The sequence below is a fragment of the Anomaloglossus baeobatrachus genome, chromosome 1 (genome assembly GCF_048569485.1).
Source record: "Anomaloglossus baeobatrachus isolate aAnoBae1 chromosome 1, aAnoBae1.hap1, whole genome shotgun sequence".
Lineage (NCBI taxonomy): Eukaryota > Metazoa > Chordata > Amphibia > Anura > Aromobatidae > Anomaloglossus > Anomaloglossus baeobatrachus.
Genome location: NC_134353.1, coordinates 886769664 through 886794361, shown reverse-complemented (window position 1 = coordinate 886794361; position 24698 = coordinate 886769664).

The window sequence follows — 24698 nt, the reverse complement described above, 5'->3', positions numbered from 1 at the left end:
GATTTGAAGTGTTAGTAATTATTATTATTATTATTATTATTATTATTATTATTATTATTGCGCCATTTATTCCATGGCGCTTTACATGTGAAAGGAGTATACATAATAGGTGCAAGTACAATAATCATAAACAATACAAGGCAAGGTAATCTCTCATCTGTTTCCTCAGGAGGTTAGAGAGACAACTTGATGACTTTTTGGGTAGACATTTGAGAGTTATGGGTTTCTAGTTGTGCAGCTAGGGATACTAGTCTGTACAGGGACCATGTGCGGCTAACAGGAGATAGGTTACTCTACCTCTTTACATGTTTTGGGACACATGCGTGTATAATATTTTAATTGTCTTCCCAATAATTCACTTCAGCCATGACATTTCAAGGATTATAAGTAGAGTTGAGCGATGTTCGAGGTTCGCCAATTTCATGTTCGAGTGATTTTGGGGGTGCTCGAGATCGAACGCAAACGCAAACTTTATGCTAAAAGCTCGATAGCTCGAGTTACGTTCGAGAACAGTTTGATCAGCAAAAAGCATAGCTATTTACTAGCTGGCTTTTCACTGTAATAGTGTGAGTCACTCTGTGATTCACACTATTATCTAATTTCAGCGTATAGTGTGCGGGGGCGGCGCGTTTAGATCAGTGCTGCTGGGATAATGACGATCGCAATTTTCTTTTTTTTTTTTTCCCTAAGCGCGCGTGCAGTGAGGCGGGCCAGCATGTCAGCCAATCCCAGACACACACACAGCTAAGTGGTATTTTTTGCCAGACAAGCAAGGGCATGTGTCATAGGCTGTCCATGTCACATGTCCTTGCATTATAAATATGGGCATTTTCTCTCACGGCGCCCTTATCTGCTTTCTACGTCTAGGTGTCAGTCACCGCTCACGCAGCTCCTGTCGCCGCTCCGGCTGTGTACACTATACACACAGCGCTCTACAGATTAGGGACAGAAGTTTATTTCAGTCCTTTTCAGGGCTCATTTTCTCGGGCTCAGAGCGATAGGTGACAGTCAGGCCCGTGGAAACGCTGTATACAGCTTCAGATAACAGCGTCTGTGTACCTAAGCTCAGGGAATTCCTTGCTGCATTTCACCATTAGGAGGGATAGAAAGTGAGGCTTCCTTTAATGTCCACTGATCCAGAGAACCCGGCCACTGCACCCACCTGCCCACTTTTGCCATGCTATTTTTATAGCAAACAATGCTGGACATAAGTGGCATCCAAAAAGTGGCTGCTATACTAATTTTGTGTCCCACCGGTGCCAAGCATTTGCCAGCACCTCTGCATTAAACCCTGATACACATTTTGCTATGCTATTTTTAGAGCAAACAGTGCTGAATAAAAGTGGCATTCAAACAGTGGCTGCTATACTAATTTTGTGTCCCACTGGTGCCAAGCATTTTCCAGCACCTCTGCATTAAACCCTCATGCACATTTTGCTACGCTATTTTTATAGCAAACAGTGTTGGACATAAGTGTCATCCAAAAAGTGTCTGCTATACTAATTTTGTGTCCCACTTGTGCCAAGCAAGTCCCACCACCTCTGCTTTCTACCCTCCTGCACATTTCGCTACGCTATTTTTATAGCAAACAGTGCTGCCAGTTTTAGGGCCATAGTTGCATTGTCAGGGATAGTCAGTGTTGGTTCTTCAGCTGTCAATAAAGTTACACCACCTCTGAAATCTACACCACCTCTCAATTTTTGCTACTACATTGTAAGTGACTAATCTTGTCGCTAACAAAATGAGTGGCAAAAAGACAGATGCTGGTGGAAAGAGGAACAGGCGTGTTGGAAAAGGAAAAAAGGTTTGTGTTCGTGGGGAAGGTGGCAAAGCTACATTCACATCTGCTGAAGATAAGCCATCTTCCAGCAAAAGTAAGATGTCTACTACTTTCCGTGGACAATCCGATGTGCTCGATTTTTTACGGACCTGAACAACTGTAAGAAAGGTAGATGATGCACAAAAAAAGAACATGTTTGAATGGATCTCAAGTGCTCCAACAAGTGCCCTCTCCTCCACCTAAACTACCACATAAAAAAACCAGTCCTCTGAGTTGTCATCCCAATCCCAATTGCTTTTTCCCAGCTATTAAGTCTCCACTCGCCCTGCACAGTATGGTGTACCAGAGATGGCTGAGTCTGCAGAGCTGTTCAGTCACACTATAGCCTGGAAATCAGAGGTCTGCTCCCAAGCTACAGTGAGTACAGACCAGGAAATGGTCTGCAGTGATGCCCAGAACCTTTGTGACTCAGATTCAGGCCCTGATGACCAACTTTCTGAGCATAATGTAGACCCTCATTCCCAAACTGTAACACCTGTTGGTGGAGACAAGGAGGAACATACTGATGACGATGAGACGCAGATACCAGATGGGGATGACAACTTAAATATTCGGTAAGGGCAGGACGAGGCTAGGTCTGAGGGCGAGGGAAGTGCAAACACAACGCTTGATGATGAAGTTCTAGATCCCACTTACTGTCAACCCACAGTCAGGCACTTGAGGAGGTCAACAGAGGCGGTGGAGGAGGATGCAACTGACGACGAAGTTACCTTGCGCCTTCCTGGACAGAGGAGGAATACTGGTAGCACGTCTACAACTGCATCCTCAGCCACCACTCTGCCTCTGAGCACAAGTCGGGGTGGCTCTGCAGGTCACATGTCCTCTAAGCCTTGCCTAGCCTGGTCCTTTTTTGACATAGCAAAGGATCTCCCAAATCATGTGATCTGTAAAATTTGATGGGAATCTATAAGTAGAGGCAAAAGCTCACCACTTAGACAACTTCTTCGATGAATCGTCACATGAATACCAAGCATAATTCCCAGTGGGAAGCTCACTGTGCTGCAATGCGGCCTAGCGTAGCGGGCCAACCACCGCCTGCCCCTTCCAGTGCATCCGCGCACTCTTCATCTTCTATTACTGGGGGAACAGCTGTCACACCTGGTTTTCCACGCGCACCTTCCACCACTGTATCCGTAACAGACAGTTTGCTTGTTAGGTCGTCAGTTGGTTTGGAAGGGGAAACAAGTGCGTGTGTACAGCTCTCTCAGACATCGATAGCACCAACGTTGGATGAAGGCGACATCATGTCTTCGCCTGCACTTTCCTCACAAACCTGCATTTTTCCAGGGACACCCTACTCACCACCGTTTACACACAGCAGCCATATCTCTGACCCTCTGATGTGGACAAATAAAAGGCCATTTCCTCCAACCCATAACAAAGCTAAGAGGTTGACTTTATCCCTCTGTAAGCTCTTGGCTACTGAAATGATGTCTTTCCGCCTGGTGGACACATAGGATTTTTGAGACCTTATGTCCGTCGCAGTGCCCCAGTACCAGATGCCCAGTCGCCACTACTTCTCCAAGAAAGGTGTGCCTGCGCTACACCAGCATGTCGTACACAACATCACCGCTTCCTTGAGAAACTCTGTGTGTGAACGGGTGCATTTCACCACCGATACTTGGACCAGTAAGCATGGACAGGGGCGTTACATGTCGCTGACTGGGCACTGGGTAACTATGGTGATAGATGGAGAAGGGTCTGCAGAACAAGTCTTACCGTCCCCACGACTTGTACGTCAATCCTCTGTATGTATAAGTTCCTCCAACGCTTCTGCCTCCTCAACCTCGTCTAGGTCCTCCACCTCCGCCCCAAGCCTGTCTGATCAGGCCACCAGCGTTGTAAATGCGCACAAGGAATCACGCACACCTCCTTACTATGCTGGCAGCAGAGCGCAACGGCATCAGGCGGTCTTTAGCTTGAAATGTCTTGGAAATAAGAGTCACACAGCGGCTGAATTGTGGGCAGCTCTGCTGTCCGAGTTTCATAAATGGTTGTCTCCACTCAACCTGCAGCCAGGTAAGGCCGTGTGCGACAATGCTGCAAACCTGGGTGCGGCCCTTCGCCTGGGCAAGGTGACACACGTGCCTTGTATGGCTCATGTGTTAAACCTTGTTGTCCAGCAATTTTTAACACACTATCCCGGCCTAGATGGCCTTCTGAACAGGGCATGAAAACTGTCTGCTCACTTCCGCCGTTCAACCACCGCAGCTGAGTGACTTGCATCGCTCCAGAAGTCTTTCGGCCTGCCAGTTCATCGCCTGAAATGCGATGTGCCGATACGCTGGAATTCGACTCTCCATATGTTACAGCGACTGTGGCAGCACCGCCGAGCACTGGTGCAATACGTCATGACGTATAGCCTGGGCCAACAAGATGCAGAGGTGGGGCAGATCACCTTGATGGAGTGGTCTCAGATCAAGGACCTATGCACCCTTCTGCACAGTTTCGACATGGCGACGAATATGTTTAGCGCTGACAATGCCATTATCAGCATGACAATTCCAGTCATTTTCATGCTGGAGCACACGCTAAACACTAATCGGAGTCAGGGGGTGGTTCAACAGGAAGGGGAGGAAGTACATGAGGATTCATATGCACAAGGGATAACAACATCACCAAGGTCCAGAAGTTCATCATCACCAAGGCGGCAGGCATGGGATGGTGGGGGAGAGGGATTAACAAGGGCGCATGGTAGCAGGCAAAATGTTGAGGAAGGTCCAGGAGAACATGAAGAAATGGAGGACGAACTGTCCATGGACATGGAAGACTCAGCAGATGAGGGAGACCTTGGTCACATTTCAGTTGAAAGAGGTTGGGGGGAGATGTCAGAGGAAGAAAGAACGGTTAGCACCTCTATGCCACAAACACAGCAAGGTCTTGGTCCACATGGATGCGCAAGACACATGAGCGCCTTCTTGCTGCACTACTTACAACATGACCCTCGGATTGTCAAAATTAAAAGTGATGATGAGTACTGGCTTGCCACACTATTAGATCCCCGGTACAAGTCTAAATTTTGTGAAATAATTCCAGCCATAGAAAGGGACGCATGTATGCAGGAGTATCAGCAGAAGCTGTTACTTAATCTTAGCTCGGCATTTCCACCAAACCCCAGTGGTGCAGGGAGTGAATCTCCCAGTTGTAACTTGACAAACATGGGATGGTCTCATCATCAACAGTCTACCCGTACCAGCAGCACCGTATCTGGTGCTGGTAACAGCAATTTTATTGAATCGTTTCATAATTTTTTTAGACCATCCTTTGCAAGGCCAACAGAGACAACAAGTCTGACACATAGTCAACGGCTGGAGAGGATGATACAGGAGTATCTCCAAATGAACATCGATGCCATGACTTTGCAACTGGAGCCTTGCTCATTTTGGGCATCAAATCTTGAAAAATGGCTTGAGCTCGCCACTTACGCCTTGGAGATTTTGTCGTGTCCAGCTGCCAGCGTTGTCTCTGAACGTGTCTTCAGTGCTGCTGGGTGTGTGCTGACAGATAAGCGCATGTGTCTGTCCAGTGACAATGTGGACAGACTAACGTTCATCAAAATGAACAAGTCATGGATCTGCAAGGACTTTACTACCCCTGTGTCATCCTGGGGAGAGTAAATGCTTGTGCATTTGAAATGTGCTTGATGCAAATGTACCTGTCAAGTTGGCAACTAGGGCACAAGTGCTACCACTGAAGTGGTGTCTGTGGCCCACTTTTTGGAAAAAAGGGAGACTCCACTTGGAGTAACCCTTGCTTGCAGTGTTTTTAAAAATGATCCAAGATGAACAGATCTGGGATCAGCAAAGACTTTGTGACCTACCCCGTTGCCATCCTGGGGACAGTTAAGGCTGGCGTATTTTTGAATGTGCTTGATGCAAATTAACCTGTCCAGTTTGCAACTGGGGCACAAGTGCTGCCACTGAAGTGATGTCTGTGGGGCCCAATTTTTGGAAAAAAGGGAGAGTCTGCTTGGAGTCACCTTGCTGTGTTTTACATGATTTTAGAAGGGCATGCCATACCTATTTCTGTGTCTCCTCTTCTTTTTCCTCTTCCAGCTGTTTAGTTTTCGCATGAGTATTTGTCCTTGTCACTTTCCCATGTGTATGTGTTGTCTTGGGAGTTGTTTGGCACCTTTTGGACAACTTTGAGGGTGTTTTCCAGGTGTTTTTATGTGTTTGTGTTTGCCTCCCATTGTTTCCTATGGGGTTCGAGAGTTCGACGAACGGTTTGACGAGCGGGGCACCGTTCGACGAACCGAACCGAACTTGAACTCTAGGGGGGTGGCTCATCTCTAATTATAAGATCTGCAAAAAAATCTTTCGAGAGCTGTTTTGGTTATTTCACGTAATCTTTATGTTTTTGAGTGCGCTGAATCCAAAAATGACCTCCGTTTTGTCATAGGACATCACGTTTTCTGACAATTTGAGTAACTATGTTAAATAAGACAATACCTCAAAATCAATTAAAATAGACTCAAAAAATTTATTTTTTATTACAAATGTTTCATGAAAATCATTTTTTTAACTGCAATGAGCTCACTAACACACACTAAAATCAATTCTTCTTCCCTGTGAGGCTTCTCTTGGTACATTTACGCTTGTGAGTAGCATCTGTAATGTCTCTCTGAAGCGTCCAACAGTAGTGTGCCATCATTATAATGCTCCATCTTCCCTGGTATCTTCTTTCCATCTCTTTAATGTCCTGATGGAATCGTTAACCTTGCTCTTCACTCACAGCTCCCAAATTTTCAGGAAAGTTGTCATGGTGGGAGTGGAGGAAATGCACTTTCAAACTCATCAGGCAACCTAAAGCTTGAAATGCTTTCAGCATTTGTCCGACGATTTGATTGTAGTCAGGGTCTTTGTTATTGCCTAAAACTTTCTCTACAACCTCTTTAAATGCAATCCACCGTTCTTTTTGAGGATGCGTCATGATATTGATAAACTCTTGATCAGCTATAAGCCTTCTAATATCTGGTCCGACGAACACACCTTCCTTCAATTTTGCCTCCGAGAGGCCTGGAAACTTGGCGACCAAGTATTTGACGCATTCTCCATCTTTTGGAAGTGATTTTACAAATTGCTTCATCAATCCCAATTTGATGTGGAGAGGCGGTAGAAGAACTATATGGGGAGGAACCAAAGTTTCTCGGAGGACATTTTTTTCACCAACTGTGAGCACCCTCGGCTGCCAATTCTTCTTGGTCTAGTGATTTTGTCGGACTCGACTGTCCCATAGACACAGAAAACAAGGGTATTTGGTATACCCACCTTGTTGCCCAAACAGCATGTACAAGACTTTCAAATCCCCGCACACTTGCCAACTGTGGTCTTCATATTTAAGTTTACGAAGAACCAATTCCAAGTTCTCGTAGGTTTCCTTGAGGTGTACGGAATGACATACAGGGAGGAAGCATAAAAACTGCCGTTGTGGAGTAAAACTGCTTTGAGACTTCTTTTTGAATAATCTATAAAAAGACACCATTGTGCTGAATCATATTGGATTTTGAATTGACCCATCAAACCTTCGACATCGATGCAATAAACCAACTTATCTTCCTGCGCAAAGTAAGAAACGATCTCATCTTCACAATGAAAAAGACACTCCTGGCAACAATAAATTCTTGCTTTTGAGCCTTGAGCCGAGTAACTCAGCGGCATCTTTGGGAAGATTTAAAGGTCCAGTCACACTAAGCAACTTACCAGCGATCCCAACAACGATAGGGATCGCTGGTAAGTTGCTAGGAGGTTGCTGGTGAGATGTCACACTGCGACGCTCCAGCGATCCCACCAGCAACCTGACCTGGCAGGGATCGCTGGAGCGTTGCTACACGAGTTGCTGGTGAGCTCACCAGCAACCAGTGACCAGCCCCCAGCGCCGCGTGGAAGATGCTGCGCTTGGTAACTAAGGTAAATATCGGGTAACCAACCCGATATTTACCTTGGTTACCAGCGCACGGAGCTACACGTGCAGAGAGCAGGGAGCAGCGCACACTGAGCGCTGGCTCCCTGCTCTCCTAGTTACAGCACACATCGGGTTAATTACCCGATGTGTGCTGCAGCTACATGTGCACAGAGCAGGGAGCAGCGCACAATGCTTAGCCCTGGCTCCTTGCTCTCCTAGCTACAGCACACATCGGGTTAATTAACCCGATGTGTCCTGCAGCTACATGTGCACAGAGCAGGAGCCGGCACTGACAGTGAGAGTGGCGGAGGCTGGTAACAAAGGTAAATATCGGGTAACCAAGGACAGGGCTTCTTGGTTACCCGATGTTTACTGTGGTTACCAGCCTCCGCAGAAGCCGGCTCCTGCTGCCTGCACATTTAGTTGTTGCTGTCTCGCTGTCACACACAGCGATCTGCGCTTCACAGCGGGACAGCAAAAACTAAAAAATGGCCCAGGACATTCAGCAACAACCAACGACCTCACAGCAGGGGCCAGGTTGTTGCTGGATGTCACACACAGCAACATCGCTAGCAACGTCACAAAAGTTGTTCGTTAGCAGCGAAGTTGCTAGCGATGTTGCTTAGTGTGACGGGGCCTTAAGTCTCTTACCAAATCCTTCATCTCCTCCTGGGAAAACAATTTTGCTCTTGTATCATCTTCAAAGTCAGAACTTGATTCATCTGGTTCAGGTATGACTCCACCTTCATCGGACATAGTTATTTCTTCCAAGGTAGCAGGGGCCTTGTGTACTGGTATATCTGTGCTATGTGGGATGGGACGAATTGCTGAGTGAATATTGGGGTATGAAATGGAATGCTTCCATTTTGAATTATACCCTTTCACATCGCATGAAAAAAGTAACAATCGTCACTGTGGTTCTTTTACTGTCGCCATACCATAGGAATCACATAATGGAAAGCTTTTTTCTTACCCTTGAACCAAGTTCGTAGGTCATCAACACACCGTTTGAACACTTTATGAGGCGCCCAAGCTTTATCTTGATCTCCAAGCTTTAGTTTGAAATATGCGAAGTATACTTTTTTTACAAAGTCTGTAATATTCAGCTGTTGCTTCAACACTATATATTCACCCCAAATGTAACAGAAACTGTCAGGCGAATTAATACACTTCTGCTGAGCCATAATGCTAATTTTGGGAAACACGGTTGAATATGAAGAGCTAACATGAACTGAGATTAAAAAGTGTGAACAGGCGAAAACAAAGATAAAACAATTGAAACAAGCCCAGGCATGTCAGAGCCCGCTCATTCAGCTTGCAAAATGTTGATGCTGGTTCCATTAGCTCACTCTGAAAGTTCTTTTCTTTGAAAGCTATATTTTTTTGGCATTATATATCTTCAATGCATTGATCTGAATTAATTAATAGTAATTTTGACTTTCAAAACCCTAAAAAAAAAAAAAAAAAGAAAAAAATTATGAAAAATTTACTAAATTTGAAGAGAATTTTGCATTTTGTGACAAATCCTGATGTCCAGGATTTTTTTCAATATTTTTTTCCTTTTCAGCACACCAAAATACATGGAAATTAGATGAAAATAAAGAAACAGCTTTTTAGTCGCGGACCTGTGAATTATCACACCTTGTATAGGGCGATCAGTTCTTGGGTCATCACAGATCAATAATTCCCATTGAAGCACATTTTGTGCAGCAGAGTCGTTTTCCATTTCCACAATTAATGGATAAAACTCTCTTTCCTTTAGAGTGTAAGTTTTTATGGTAAGCAGGGGGCGCTCTGTTCTGCAGTGTGTATGCCCTTATGATCAGCAGGGTCGTTTCTTTCAACAAATTTATTTCCTGTAAATCAAATTTTTGAGGAAAACTAGGTGAAGTTGGCTAATTTGAATAAAAAAAAGGTACAGTTGAAACCTGAAGTTTATATACACTATCTAAAAAGACACATCTGCAAGTTTTTCTAATTATCTGACATGAAAGGAGAATAAACCTTTCCCATTTTAGGTCAATTAGGAACCAAAATTAATTATATATGCCAAATGCCAGAATAATGAGACAGAAAATGTTTTAAGGCATTACTTTTATTATAAGGGATCCTTCGGTGTTTTTTAAGAAAAAATATTTAAATAAACAATATAAAAAAAGGTGTGTATTCCCCATTTTAGATACCCAGCCACGGTAAAGCAGACAGGTGGGGGCTGATATTATAAAGATGAGTGGAGCCATGGATATTGCCCTCCCAGCCTAAAAATACCAGCCCACAGCATCCCCAGAAATGACGCATCCATTAGATTACCAATCCTGGCGCTTTAGATGGCTCATCCTGATTGCATATATAAAAATAGCAACAAATCCAGCTCACCATTTCTGCATCCACGCTCTTTTCAGAGCACAAAGGCCCCGCCACAGCCTGACAATTGAACAAGTAACAATGGAAAGTCCAGCTCAAATGAACAGTTTCTTCTTTATTTCTTGAGAATTTCAAGTACACGGGACATCAAAATTTTCACGAGAAAACCACTATAATGGCATATGTATCATTGATCGTGAAAAGTTTGATATCCTGTGTACCTGAAATTCTCAAGAAATAAAACAGAAACTGTTCATTTGAGCTGGACTTTCCTGTGTTACTCATCCCGATTGCCCTTTGGGGGTTAATGACAACTGTGATTTATCAAAAAATGATAGCTGTCATCAAGCCCTGGATCAGTAATGGCATACATCTATGAGACACTCCCACTACTAATCCTGTTATTGAAAATAAATAAAATATAAACACCGAAAAAATCATATCTCATGCAGTCTGGTCAAGCCCGCCCCCCTGCAGCTTAGTATCCATAGACAATGCACACAATGTTCACAGATAGCAGTGGTGTGGGCACGGATAGCTTAATGAGCTCTAAAAACTCTAATTGTATCAGCCAGTTAACTAAGTGACACATCACTGGAATCAAAGTCTCTTTCCTAGTTGCTCTCACAGGTAGCAGAAATCTATTGACGGATTCCTTTTAAAGCTTCCGCATACCAAAACATTTTGGACAATTGCAGCTGCCAACTTTGTGGAAACAGGTAAGTGAAGGCTTTTTTCTTTTCCAGCATGACTGTGTGGAAGAACTCCACTGGCCACACGGAGCCCTGACCTGAACCCCATCCTTAACCCCATCTAACATCATTGGATGAACTAGAGCGAAGATCATGAGCCTGTTCCTCCTGTCTCGCATCAGTCTCTGACCTTCTAGAAAGCCTTTCCAGAATAATGTAAACTGTTGTTCCTGCAAAGGTCGAACTCACTCCATATTATTGTCTTTGCTTTAAAAATGGAATGTAATAAAACACTTGTAGGTGTAATGTGATTATATCCCAATTAGAGATGAGCAGAAAAGTGAAGTTCGGGTTCTCTGAATTCAGCCGCGTTTTAGATTAAGTTCAGACCTGGACTTGACCATAACTCCAATGGAAGTCAACTATTAGGCAGTTTGGCTCTCCTCCCACATACCGTCAAGCCATAAACAGATCAGTTCCAGGGAAAATGAGTTTGAAAATGTTGTTTTACCCCCAGTGAGAGCCATTCAGAGAGTGTAAGCAGCTTACAGTGGGAGGAGCACCGAGCATAACCGAGAGCAGCAATGATCGATCGAGAGGTTAGATTTTTTTTACAGTCCATGTTCAGTACAGTTTGGGTTGGCAAATCTGTAAGCTCAGTTATTTTTTTTTTTTATATAGTATATGTCAACAAGAGAGACCTCTCTTTCCTGCCGAAGGGCAGAGCTGTCATTCTTCAGACTTTTCCTGTGCGTGCGATCTACAGTATTTTGCACTGCCCACAACATGGAAGAAAGAATTTCTCTTGCGCAATACTGAAAGAGAAAAAAAGAAATGTCTGAATACTTGAAAACCAAGATTGTTGATATTTTTCAATATCAACAATCTCAAAGTTGGAAGTCCATCTACATAGATCTTGATGTTCCTTTGTCCACACTGCTGGTTTTTCATCCTAGGTTATGGGTCTTCCAGATGGACAGTTATCCCAAACATACTTCAAGAAGCATCCATAAGTGGATGGAAACAAAGCGCTGTAGAATTCTGAAGTGGCAGCAATGAGCCCAGATCTAAATCCCATTGACACCTGTGAGAGATTTTAAAATTGCTGTTGGAGAAGGTGCCTTTAAATATGAGAGACCTAGAGCAGTTTGCACATAAAGATTGGTACAAAATTCCAGGTGAGAGGTGAAAGAAGGTTGTTGATGGTTATAAAAATATTTACTCAATTATATAGCGCCATTAATTCCATAGCGCTTTACATGTATTGGCAATTCTGTTCCCATTGGGGCTCACAATCTAAATTCCCTATCAGTATGTTTTTGGAGTGTGGGAGCAAGCCGGAGAATCTGGAGGAAACCCACTGTAACGTTGCAGTGTCCACACAGGGCGACAAAGAGGCAGTGACCCAGTACAGTCCAATTCACACGACTTTTATTCAGCACTTGAAGATAACAGGTAACCATAAATGTCCTCTGGATTGCAGCCGGGGTTCCACAGTACAAATATAAGCAGACAGAAGGTACTGGTTACCTTGGGAGATGGCCTTGCCAGGTCACTCCACGACGTGACAGCAGAATCCACAGACCTGTGTTCTAGCTCCACACAAGGCTGACGTACACCAAGCTCACTGCTCTGCAACCAATGAAAAAAAAACCTCTGCCCCTCCCAAACCTTTGCAGGAACTTTTAAATGAAATCAGTGGTCATGAGCCGTATCCAAAACCCGGCCCAGAGAGAGTGGACTGACTATTGTCCAGTACGCTAATATGTTTCTGTGTGCCTTCTGGGGGATATATACCATCCTTCACATATGAGTCCCCCCATTACCTCACACCACACAAACACGGGGGGAACATAAAGACCCCTTGCAGATGTTGTCCTTGGTGGGATTTGAACCCAGGGCCCCAGCGCTGCAATATTGCAGTACTAATTGCTGAGTAGAGATGAGCGAACCGGTCCCGGTTCGGCTCGAGGTCGGTTCGCCGAACGGAGGTCCCGTTCGAGTTCGGCTCGTCGAACGTTCGACGAACCGAACTCGAGCCAATAGGAAACAATGGCAGGCAATCACAAACACAGAAAAACACCTAGAAAACACCCTCAAAGGTGTCCAAAAGGTGACAAACAACTCAAACACATGGGAAAGTGACAAGGACATATACTCATGCGAAAACAAAACAACTGGACAAGGAAAAAGAGGAGGACACACAGATATAGGCATGGCACGCCCTTCTAAAGTCATGTAAAACACCGCAAGGTGACTCCAAGCGGAGTCTCCCTTTTTTCAAAAAATTGGGCCACACAGACACCCACCCCATCAGTGGCAGAACTTGGGCCCTAGTTGCAAACAGGATGTTTTGATTTGCATCAAGCACATTCAAAAATACGCCATAATTAACCGTCCCCAGCATGACACCGGGGTAGGTAGATAAAGTCTTTGCTGACCCATGACTTGTTCATCTTGGCTTCTTTTAAAAACAATGTAACCAAGGGTTACTCCAAGCGGAGTCTCCCTTTTTTCCAAAAATTGTGCCCCACACACACCCACCCATTCAGTGGCAGCACTTGTGCCCTAGTTGTACACTTCACAGCTAGATTTGCATCAAGCACATTCCAAATCCACAAGCATTTACTCTCCCCAGGATGACACAAGGGTTGTAAATTCCTTCTGGATCCATGACTTGTTCATTTTGATGAACGTCAGTCTGTCCACATTGTCACTGGACAGACGCGTGCGCTTATCTGTCAGCACACACCCAGCAGCACTGAAGACACGTTCAGAGACAACGCTGGCAGCTGGACACGACAAAATCTCCAAGGCGTAAGTTGCGAGCTCTGGCCATTTTTCTAGGTTTGAAGCCCAAAAGGAGCAAGGCTCCAGTTGCACAGTCATGGCATCGATGTTCATTTGGAGATACTCCTGTATCATCCTCTCCAGCCGTTGACTATGTGTCAGACTTGTTGTCTCTGGTGGCCTTGCAAAAGAGGGTCTAAAAAAATTATGAAAAGATTCCATAAAATTGCTGTTACCAGCACCAGATACGGTCCTACTGGTACGGGTAGACTGTTGAAGATGACGAGACCGTCCCATGTTTGTCAAGTTACAACTGGGAGATTCCCTCCCTGCACCTGCACGGTTGTTTGGTGGAAAAGCCGAGCTAAGATCGAGTAATAGCTTCTGCTGATAGTCCTGCATACGTGCGTCCCTTTCTATGGCTGGAATTATGTCACAAAATTTGGACTTGTACCGGGGATCTAATAGTGTGGCAATCCAGTAGTCATCATCACTTCTAATTTTGACAATACGACTGTCATGTTGGAGGTAGTGCAACAAAAAGGCACTCATGTGTCTTGCGCAGCCATGCGGACCAAGTCCACGCTGTGTTTGTGGCATAGAGGTGCTACCCGTTCTTTCTTCCTCTGACATCTCCCCCCAACCTCTTTCAACTGAAATTTGACCAAGGTCTCCCTCACCTGCTGAGTCTTCCATGTCCATGGACAGTTCGTCCTCCATTTCTTCATGTTCTCCTGCACCTTGCTCAACATTTCGCCTGCTACTATGCGCCCTTGTCGATCCCTGTCCCCCATGGTCCCATGCCTGCTGCGTTGGTGATGATGAACGTCTGGACCTTGGTGATGTTGTTGTCCCTTGCGCATATGAATCCTCCTGTAGTTCCTCCCCTTCATGTTGTCCCACCCCCTGACTCCGAATAGTGTTTAGCGTGTGCTCCAGCATGTAAATGACTGGAATCGTCATGCTGATAATGGCATTGTCAGCGCTAAACATATTCGTCGCCATGTCGAAACTGTGCAGAAGGGTGCATAGGTCCTTGATCTGAGACCACTCCATCAGGGTGATCTGCCCCACCTCTGCATCTCGTTGGCCCAGGCTATACGTCATGACGTATTGCACCAGGGCTCTGCGGTGCTGCCACAGTCGCTGTAACATGTGGAGATTTGAATTCCAGCGTGTCGCCACATCGCATTTCAGGCGATGAACCGGCAGGCTGAAAGACTTCTGGAGCGATGCAAGTCACTCTGCTGCGGCGCTTGAACGGCGGAAGTGAGCAGACAGTTTTCGTGCCCTGTTCAGAAGGCCATCTAGGCCGGGATAGTGTGTTAAAAATTGCTGGACGACAAGGTTCAACACGTGAGCCATACAAGGTACGTGTGTCACCTTGCCCAGGCGAAGGGCCGCACCCAGGTTTGCAGCATTGTCGCACACGGCCTTACCAGGCTGCAGGTTGAGTGGAGACAACCATTTATTAAACTCGGACCGCAGAGCTGACCACAACTCCTCAGCTGTGTGACTCTTATTCCCAAGACATGTCAAGCTAAAGACCGCCTGATGCCGTTGCGCTCTGCTGCCAGCATAGTAATGAGGCGTGCGTGATTCCTTCTGCACAGTGAGAACGCTGGTGGCCTGACCAGGCAGGCTTGGGGCGGAGGTGGAGGACCCAGATGAGGTGGAGGATGCAGAAGCAGTGGCGGAACTTGGACAGACAGAGGATTGACACACAAGTCGTGGGGACGGCAAGGCTTGTGCAGCAGACCCTTCACCATCTATCACCATAGTTACCCAGTGCCCAGTCAGCGACATGTAATGTCCCTGTCCATGCTTACTGGTCCAAGTATCGGTGGTGAAATGCACCCGTTCACACACAGTTTCTCAAGGAAGCGGTGATGTTGTGTGCGACATGCTGGTGTAGCGCGGGCACACCTTTCTTAGAAAAGTAGTGGCGACTAGGCATCTGGTACTGGGGCACAGCGACAGACATAAGGTCTCTAAAATCCTGTGTGTCCACTAGGCGGAAAGGCAGCATTTCGGTAGCCAACAGCTTACAGAGGGATAGAGTCAACCTCTTCGCTTTGTCATGGGTCGCAGGAAGTGGCCTTTTATTTGACCACATCTGAGGGACAGAGATCTGGCTGCTGTGTGTAGACGGTGTTGAGTAGGGTGTCCCTGGAAAAATGCAGCTTTGTGAGGAAAGTGCAGGCGGAGACATGATGTTGCCTTCATCCAAAGTTGGTGCTATCGATGTCTGAGAGAGCTGTACACACTCACTTGTTTCCCCTTCCAAAACAACTGACGACCTACCAAGCAAACTGCCTGTTGCGGTTACAGTGGTGGAAGTTGTGGGTGGAAAAACAGGTGTGACAGCTGTCCCAACAGTCCTAGAAGATGACGAGCGCGCGGATGCACTGGAAGGGGCAGGCGGTGGATGGTTTGCTCCGCTAGGCTGCATTGCAGCACGGTGAGCTTCCCACCGGGCCATATGATATTTATTCATGTGACGATTCATGGAAGAAGTTGTCAAACTGCTGAGGTTTTGACCTCTACTAAGATGACCATGACAAATTTTACATATCACATAATTTGGGCGATCTTTTTCTATGTCAAAAAAGGACCAGGCTAGGCAAGGCTTAGAGGCTATGCGACCTGTTGATCCACCCCGAATAATGCTCAGAGGCAGAGTGGTGGCTGAGGATGCAGTTGTAGACGTGCTACCAGTGCTCCGACTCTGTCCAGGAAGGCGCAAGGTAACTTCGTCGTCGGTTGCATCCTCCTCCACCGCCTCTGTTGACCTCCTCGAGTGCCTGACTGGGGGTTGACAGTAGATGGGATCCAGAACTTCATCATCAATTGTTGTGTTTGCACTCCCCTCCCCCTCTGACCGAGCCTCTTCTTGCCCTGACCGAATATTTAAGTTGTCATCCCAATCGGGTATCTGCGTCTCATCTTCATCAGAATGTTCCTCATTGTCTATAACCACAGGTGTTACAGTTTGTGACAAAGGGTCAACATTATGCTCAGAAACTTGTTCCTCACGGCCTGAATCCAAGTCACAAAGGTTCTGGGCATCACTGCAGACCATTTCCTGTTCTGTACTCACTGTAGCTTGGGAGCAGACCTCTGATTCCCAGGCTATAGTGTGACTGAACAGCTCTGCAGACTCAGCCATCTCAGTTCCACCATACTGTGCAGGGCTGATGGAGACTTCAGAGCTGGGAGAAATCAAGTGTGATTGGGATGACAACTCAGAGGACTGGTGTTTTTTGGATGCGGTACTTGAAGTGGCTGAGAGGGCACTTGTTGGACCACTTGAGATCCATTCAAGCATTTTCCTTTTTTGCCCATCATCTACCTTTCTTCCTGTTGTTCGTGTCCGTAAAAAAGGGAGCACATCGGATTGTCCATGGTAAGTAGTAGACATCTTACTTTTGCTGGTAGAGGGTCTATCTTCAGCAGATGATAATGGAGCTTTGCCACCTTCCCCACGGACAAAACCTTTTTTGCCTTTTACACCTTGCCTCTTCCCCTTTCCACATATGTCATTTTGCCACTCATGTTGATTGCGACAAGATTGTGGACTGAAAATGTGGTAGTAAAAATTGAGAGGTGGTGTAGATTGCAGTGGTGGTCTAGCTTTATTAACAGCAGAATAATAAAGAATAAATATCCCTGACAATGCAACTACAGGCCTTAAACTGGCAGCAAAAATTGCTAGTCTAATGGCTTAGTTATAATAAGTTGGAGTGTGCAACGCAGGCAGATGCGCTCTGCAAATGTCTTTGCACTAGTGGGACTATAGCAAAGTCCAATAGCCACAGATAGGATGCCACTAGGTACACTGAGTGTTTGCTAGTGTAATGGCTTAGTTATAATGAGTTGGAGTGTGCAACGCAGGCAGACGCGCTCTGCAAATGTCTTTGCACTAGTGGGACTATAGCAAAGTCCAATAGCCACGTATAGGATGCCACTAGGTACACTGAGTGTTTGCTAGTGTAATGGCTTAGTTATAATGAGTTGGAGTGTGCAACGCAGGCAGACGCGCTCTGCAAATGTCTTTGCACTAGTGGGACTATAGCAACGTCCAATAGCCACATATAGGATGCCACTAGGTACACTGAGTGTTTGCTAGTGTAATGGCTTAGTTATAATGAGTTGGAGTGTGCAACGCAGGCAGACGCGCTCTGCAAATGTCTTTGCACTAGTGGGACTATAGCAAAGTCCAATAGCCACAGATAGGATGCCACTAGGTACACTGAGTGTTTGCTAGTGTAATGGCTTAGTTATAATGAGTTGGAGTGTGCAACGCAGGCAGACGCGCTCTGCAAATGTCTTTGCACTCGTCGGACTATAGCAAAGTCCAATAGCCACGTATAGGATGCCACTAGGTACACTGAGTGTTTGCTAGTGTAATGGCTTAGTTATAATGAGTTGGAGTGTGCAACGCAGGCAGATGCGCTCTGCAAATGTCTTTGCACTAGTGGGACTATAGCAAAGTCCAATAGCCACGTATAGGATGCCACTAGGTACACTGAGTGTTTGCTAGTGTAATGGCTTAGTTATAATGAGTTGGAGTGTGCAATGCAGGCAGACGCGCTCTGCAAATGTCTTTGCACTAGTGGGACTATAGCAAAGTCCAATAGCCACGTATAGGATGCCACTAGGTACACTGAGTGTTTGCTAGTGTAATGGCTTAGTTATAATGAGTTGGAGTGTGCAACGCAGGCAGATGCGCTCTGCAAATGTCTTTGCACTAGTGGGACTATACTAAAGTCCAATAGCCACAGATAGGATGCCACTAGGTACACTGAGTGTTTGCTAGTATAATGGCTTAGTTATAATGAGTTGGAGTGTGCAACGCAGGCAGACGCGCTCTGCAAATGTCTTTGCACTAGTGGGACTATAGCAAAGTCCAATAGCCACGTATAGGATGCCACTAGGTACACTGAGTGTTTGCTAGTGTAATGGCTTAGTTATAATGAGTTGGAGTGTGCAACGCAGGCAGATGCGCTCTGCAAATGTCTTTGCACTAGTGGGACTATAGCAAAGTCCAATAGCCACAGATAGGATGCCACTAGGTACACTGAGTGTTTGCTAGTATAATGGCTTAGTTATAATGAGTTGGAGTGTGCAATGCAGGCAGACGCGCTCTGCAAATGTCTTTGCACTAGTGGGACTATAGCAAAGTCCAATAGCCACGTATAGGATGCCACTAGGTACACTGAGTGTTTGCTAGTGTAATGGCTTAGTTATAATGAGTTGGAGTGTGCAACGCAGGCAGATGCGCTCTGCAAATGTCTGTGCACTAGTGGGACTATAGCAAAGTCCAATAGCCACAGATAGGATGCCACTAGGTACACTGAGTGTTTGCTAGTGTAATGGCTTTGTTATAATGAGTTGGAGTGTGCAACGCAGGCAGATGCGCTCTGCAAATGTCTTTGCACTAGTGGGACTATAGCAAAGTCCAATAGCCACAGATAGGATGCCACTAGGTACACTGAGTGTTTGCTAGTGTAATGGCTTAGTTATAATGAGTTGGAGTGTGCAACGCAGGCAGAAGCGCTCTGCAAATGTCTTTGCACTAGTGGGACTATAGCAAAGTCCAATAGCCACAGATAGGATGCCACTAGGTACACTGAGTGTTTGCTAGTGTAATGGCTTAGTTATAATGAGTTGGAGTGTGCAACGCAGGCAGACGCGCTCTGCAAATGTCTTTGCACTAGTGGGACTATAGCAAAGTCCAATAGCCACGTATAGGATGCCACTAGGTACACTGAGTGTTTGCTAGTGTAATGGCTTAGTTATAATGAGTTGGAGTGTGCAACGCAGGCAGACGCGCTCTGCAAATGTCTTTGCACTAGTGGGACTATAGCAAAGTCCAATAGCCACGTATAGGATGCCACTAGGTACACTGAGTGTTTGCTAGTGTAATGGCTTAGTTATAATGAGTTGGAGTGTGCAACGCAGGCAGATGCGCTCTGCAAATGTCTTTGCACTAGTGGGACTATAGCAAAGTCCAATAGCCACGTATAGGATGCCACTAGGTACACTGAGTGTTTGCTAGTGTAATGGCTTAGTTATAATGAGTTGGAGTGTGCAATGCAGGCAGACGCGCTCTGCAAATGTCTTTGCACTAGTGGGACTATAGCAAAGTCCAATAGCCACGTATAGGATGCCACTAGGTACACTGAGTGTGTGCTAGTATAATGGCTTAGTTATAATGAGTTGGAGTGTGCAACGCAGGCAGACGCGCTCTGCAAATGTCTTTGCACTAGTGGGACTATAGCAAAGTCCAATAGCCACAGATAGGATGCCACTAGGTACACTGAGTGTTTGCTAGTATAATGGCTTAGTTATAATGAGTTGGAGTGTGCAACGCAGGCAGACGCGCTCTGCAAATGTCTTTGCACTAGTGGGACTATAGCAAAGTCCAATAGCCACGTATAGGATGCCACTAGGTACACTGAGTGTTTGCTAGTGTAATGGCTTAGTTATAATGAGTTGGAGTGTGCAATGCAGGCAGACGCGCTCTGCAAATGTCTTTGCACTAGTGGGACTATAGCAAAGTCCAATAGCCACGTATAGGATGCCACTAGGTACACTGAGTGTGTGCTAGTATAATGGCTTAGTTATAATGAGTTGGAGTGTGCAACGCAGGCAGACGCGCTCTGCAAATGTCTTTGCACTAGTGGGACTATAGCAAAGTCCAATAGCCACAGATAGGATGCCACTAGGTACACTGAGTGTTTGCTAGTATAATGGCTTAGTTATAATGAGTTGGAGTGTGCAACGCAGGCAGACGCGCTCTGCAAATGTCTTTGCACTAGTGGGACTATAGCAAAGTCCAATAGCCACGTATAGGATGCCACTAGGTACACTGAGTGTTTGCTAGTATAATGGCTTAGTTATAATGAGTTGGAGTGTGCAGAGGACAGGAGGGTACAGTGGCAGGATTGTGGTGCTCTGGGTAGAGGAATGGAAGCCTGCCTTTCTATTCCCTCCTAATGGTGAAATGCAGGGAGGAAATCCCTGACCTTGGCTACACAGACGCTGTTGCTGTTTGCAGGACCTTTCACCTATGGCTCTGACCCTGCCGGTTTGAGCCCTTAAAAGGACTGCTATAAAGTGCTCTCCCTAAGCTGTCTAACGCTGTGTATGCAGCGCATACAGCTGTATCGGCTATAGGACTCAGGAGGACGGAGCTGCGACAGTGATGTCTGACACCAAAGACGCAGAAGGCAGATAATGGCGTCCTGGAAGAAAATGTCCGGTTTTATAATGCAGGGACATGTGACATGGACATCCTATCACACATGCCGTTGCTTCTCTGGCTCAAAGTCCACTTAGCTGTGTGTGTGTCTGGGATTGGCTGACATGCTGGCCCGCCCCACAAGACGCGCGCGCTTAGGGAAGGAAGACAAGAAAAAAAAAAAAAAAATGGTGATCGCCATTATAGAAACAGCAGTGATCTGAAGGCGCTGTTCACGCACACTATACACTGAAATGTCATAATAGTGTGATTCACAGAGTGACTTACACTATTACAGCAGAAACCAAGCTATGATTTAGCTGTTTTTTTGCTGCTAGAACCGTTCTCGAACATTTCTAGAACTATCGAGCTTTTGCAAAAAGCTCGAGTTCTAGTTCGATCTAGAACAGGCCCCAAAATCACTCGAGCCTAGAACTGGAGAACCACGAACCACGAACCGCGCTCAACTCTATTGCTGAGACACCATGTTAGAAAAGATTGCAGTTATTTACTTTAAAGGGTGTGCAACCACATATTATGTTGAGGGTGCCACTTTATCACAGGTAAAGTTGAAAGAGCATCACGTTCTTGAAACAAAGTTGTTTACCCACAATTTTGGAAAGGTGCAAATAATTTCGTCCGGCCCATTTTTGGGGTTTTGTTTGAAATTATGTGCAATTTGATATATATATATATTTGATATATATATATTAAAAAGCCCACAAGGGCAGAGTCCTCTTCCATCTGTACCAGTCTGTTTATTGTATTTGTATGTGTATTCTGTATGTAACCCCTTCTCATTTACAGCACCATGGAATTAATGGTGCTCTATAAATAAATATTAATAATAATTAATAATAATATATGCTGTATAGATATAAAAGTAGGTTTTATTAAAATTTGCATGAAAGACTTTCATATCCAACAACTGATGCTTTATTTTAATTACATCTATCCACCACATGAATGACAGTGGACATTTTTTTTTATTTCAAATTTAGAGAACCGGAGCAAAATAAGGGAAAATAGTAAAGGGACAGATGGGGAAGATAATGTCATCTGTTCATTCAGGGGAACACTTAAATGACATGGTGTCACAAATCAATACACATGACCTCAAGTCCTGGACATAGGCTGGAATAGAATATTTAATGTAAATCTGTTACATCTGTAACACATGTTCTTTATTTTCATACAATGTCTGGGAGCATAAAAAGATTTCATGGAAATCAGAGTGAAAAGTTTGTATCTACCCAGTCAGAAGCTCCCGGTGCTGAAATTGTACAGGTATAAGGTTACAATAGGAGAAGAATGCTTCATTAGGTAAGCTATAATTAAATCAAGGAAAACTTGACAGCGGTAATTTGAATTAATTATAACATGGTTAACAAGGGCAATGTGGACGGACAATATTTTATGAGATGCTTCGTTAGATCACATGTAATTATATAACTTTACTCAAATACATTGATTCTATAAATTAATTACTGCGCAGATATATTAAATCAAAGACTGTAAATTAGATAGGGAAAAGACTACAAATGCTTAATATTGCTTATTTAAACAAATTATGCAATCTTAATGCTTCCAGATGGAATCGACTTTTTTATTTTATTTAATATATTCTATGCATATATATATATATATACAGTCATATGAAAACGTTTGGGCACCCCTATTAATGTTAACCTTTTTTCATTATAACAATTTGGGTTTTTGCAACAGCTATTTCAGTTTCATATATCTAATAACTGATGGACTGAGTAATATTTCTGGATTGAAATGAGGTTTATTGTACTAACAGAAAATGTGCAATCCGCATTTAAACAAAATTTGACCTTTGCAAAAGTATGGGCACCCTTATCAATTTCTTGATTTGAACACTCCTAACTACTTTTTACTGACTTACTAAAGCACTGAATTGGATTTATAACCTCATTGAGCTTTGAACTTCATAGGCAGGTGTATCCAATCATGAGAAAAGGTATTTAACCCCTTCAGCCCCGGGGCACTTTCCGTTTTTGCGTTTTTGTTTTTTGCTCCCCTTCTTCCGAGAGCCGTAACTTTTTTATTTTTCCGTCAATCTTGCCATATGAGGGCTTGTTTTTTGCGGGACAAGTTGTACTTTTAAATAAAACCATAAGTTTTACCATATGGTGTACTGGAAAGCAGCAAAAAAATTCCAAGTGTGGAAAAATTGCAAAAAAAGTGTGATGGCACAATAGTTTTTGGGATGTTTTATTCACGGTGTTCACTATATGGTAAAACTGATGTGTGGGTATGATACCTGAGGTCGGTGCGAGTTTGTAGACACCAAACATATATAGGTTTACTTGTAACTAAGGGGTTAAAAAAAATTCACAAGTTTGTCCAATAAAAGTGGCGCACGTTTTGCGCCATTTTCCGAAACACGTAGCGTTCTTATTTTTTGGGATCTATGGCTCAGTGACGGCTTATTTTTTGCGTCTCGAGCTGATGTTTGTAATGGTAGCATTTTTGCGCAGATGCTACGTTTTGATCGCCTGTTATTACATTTTGCGTAAAACTTGCGGCGACCAAAAAACGTAATTTTGGCGTTTGGAATTTTTTTGCCACTACGCCGTTTACCAATCAGATTGATTGATTTTATATTTTGATAGATCGGGCATTTCTGAACGCGGCGATACCAAATATGTGTATATTTATTTATTTTTTAACCCTTTAATTTTCAATGGGGGGAAAGGGGGGTGATTTGAACTTTTAGGTTTTTTGTTTTTTTTTTAATTTTTTAAAACTTTTTTTTACTTTTTTTATTTTATTTTACTAGTCCCCCTAGGGGGCTATAGCGATCAGCAATCCGATTGCTGATCGCTATCTGCTGATTACAGCTATACCGCTGTAAACAGCAGAAATAGTTACTTTCTTTCTTCCTCTGCTCCGTGCCGAGGAAGAATGAAAGTGAAACTTCGTAGCACCAGGCGTCATCACATGACCCTGTGCTACGATGGCAACCACCGAACGTCACGTGATCACTCACGTGACGTCCGGAGGGGGCGGCGGTAAGAAAAAAAGATGGCTGCGCGCATATAGATCTCGCTGCCAGACTTTGGCAGCGAGATCTAAGGGGTTAATGTTCCGGGTGGAATGCGATTCCACTCGGAACATGTAGGCACACATGTCAGCTGTTGAAAACAGCTGATATGTGTGCCGATCCACGCCGCCTGCCCGCGGCAGGGGGCGGGGCTTACCGGGACACGATCCATGACGGATATATCCGTCCATGGTCGTGAAGGGGTTAAGGTGGCCACTTGCAAGTTGCTCTCCTATTTGAATCTCTTATGAAGAGTGGCATCATGGGCTCCTCAAAACAACTCTCAAATGATCTGAAAACAAAGATTATTCAACATAGTTGTTCAGGGGAAGGATACAAAAAGTTGTCTCAGAGATTTAAACTGTCAGTTTCCACTGTGAGGAACATAGTAAGGAAATGGAAGAACACAGGTACAGTTCTTGTTAAGCCCAGAAGTGGCAGGCCAAGAAAAATATCAGAAAGGCAGAGAAAACAAATGGTGAGAACAGTCAAGGACAATCCACAGACCACCTCCAAAGACCTGCAGCATCATCTTGCTGCAGATGGTGACAATGTGCATCGGTCAACAATACAGCGCACTTTCCACAAGGAGAAGCTGTATGGGAGAGTGATGCAAAAGAAGCCGTTTCTGCAAGCACGCCACAAACAGAGTCGCCTGAGGTATGCAAAAGTACATTTGGACAAGCCAGTTACATTTTGGAAGAAGGTCCTGTGGACTGATGAAACAAAGATTGAGTTGTTTGGTCATACAAAAAGGCGTTATGCATGGAGGCAAAAAAACTCAGCATTCCA